Source organism: Physeter macrocephalus, unplaced genomic scaffold, assembly GCF_002837175.3.
Source record: "Physeter macrocephalus isolate SW-GA unplaced genomic scaffold, ASM283717v5 random_961, whole genome shotgun sequence".
Taxonomy (NCBI): Eukaryota; Metazoa; Chordata; class Mammalia; order Artiodactyla; family Physeteridae; genus Physeter; species Physeter macrocephalus.
In genome coordinates this window covers 1,704-3,334 of record NW_021146688.1, presented here as the reverse complement: position 1 = coordinate 3,334, position 1,631 = coordinate 1,704, and the positions used below count along the sequence as shown (strand labels likewise).

Sequence of the window (1,631 nt, the reverse complement as noted above, 5' to 3'; positions counted from 1 at the left end):
AACAATTCAGACTGCTTGCTTAACTACAGCTGCATACCATATCCCAGCTACATAAAGTCTTTTCAATGTTTGCCAGTGTTGTTTCCATAATAGTAAACATCACACTTTAGGTGGGCAGGAGTTAGAGTTTTATTATCAGTCTAGGCAAGACCAAAAATTCAAAGCAAAGTCAATTTTACTTAAGGGAACATTGTAAAGTAACAATTCTTCATATTACATGCCTCATATGACCCATTTCAAACCATAGAGAATGACACCTTTATGTGTCACTGTCCCAAGAGACAAAGCAATGTGACCAGCTAAAACATTTAAGCTTCGGAAGTCTCAAACAAAACTTGAATTTTCTGTACATACTCCTGTCAAATGAAGTTATTTCCTGTACACCACTCCTCTTGCAAAGTGGTCTTCTATTTCCTTTCATTTGACCTGGATCGGCTAGGAGACCTAGAGAAAGATCGGGACGGCTTGTGATTTCTCTCCTGGGGCAGTGATCTCTCTCTTCTCCTATATCTAGAAAGGGACCTGCTCTGGCTGAGGGAGAAGCTTCTCCATCTTGGAGATTTGTGGGAGGTGGAGGACTCCTCCTCCGATAATCGTCTCGAGGGCGACGACCCCAAGAAGGAGGTGGTCACGATTTCGACTTCTCTTTTCCCCATTCCACAGGTCCACTCTTACTCGGCAGCCACAGAGTGTTCTCCCTTCTAGTTCTCGGACAGCATCGGCTGCATCTCGGGGATCTTCACATTCAACAAGTGCGAAGCTGGGAGAGTTTTTAGCAACCCACACACTTCAGAGTGCTCCATAATAGCTTAAAGATCGTTCGAATTCAGTCTTCTTACCACTGTTTCCAAGATTCCCTACATAAACTTTACAGTCCAATGGACAGGAATCACGATGCAAGACCCTCGTGGCTCCTGGGTTTCACGGCACAGCGTGATCCCGGGCCTCCAGAATCTGGCAGCTGACTCTGCTTGCACAAGCGGTCCTGTGGGGATGCTTTTCCCCCTTTGTGTCCAGCCCGGGGCCCTGCTGTCTTGGCCCGGCCTCCCAGGCGACAGGGTGAACCCCAGCTCCTTGGAGCAGACACTCAGGGCCCTGGTGACCGGAGTCATGGGGCTGGGGCGCAGCTGGACATGTGTGGCCAACCTGGTGGTGTTTGGCACCGTCGGCAGTTCCGGTTCCAGCTGAGAAAGAGCCTCGTTGTGTGATTCTCTCCTGGATGTGTAAGGATCCCCGGTGTCATTTGACAGAAATGTAGATGGTGTGTTCTCTCTCTTTTCTCCCTGCTTCCTCTCCTCTGTCTCTCCCTCCCTCGCTCCCTGCCCCTCTCTGCCTCTCCCTCTCTCTCTCTCCCTCTTCCCTCTCCCCCCCTCTCTCTCCCTCTCTCCCTCTTTCTCTCCCTCTCCCTTTCCCTCTTTCCTCTCTCTCTCTCCCTCTCCCTCTCTCCCTCTCCCTCTCTCCCTCTCCTTCTCTCCCTCTCCCTCTCTTCCTGTCCCTCTTTCCCTGTCCCTGTTTCCCTGTTCCGCTCTCCCTCTACCTCTTTCCCTCTCCCTCTCTCTCTCCCTCTCCTCTCCATCTGTCTCTCCCTCCCTCCCTCCCTCTCCTGCCTCTCCCTCTCCCCCCGCCTCTCC

General features: G+C 51.4%; 1 pseudogene; it reads right to left on the bottom strand.

The window, feature by feature from the left end:
- Positions 1-329: 329 nt before the first annotated feature.
- LOC102990615 (serine/arginine-rich splicing factor 3-like) lies at positions 330-914 on the bottom strand (annotated as a pseudogene).
- Positions 915-1,631: the final 717 nt, after the last annotated feature.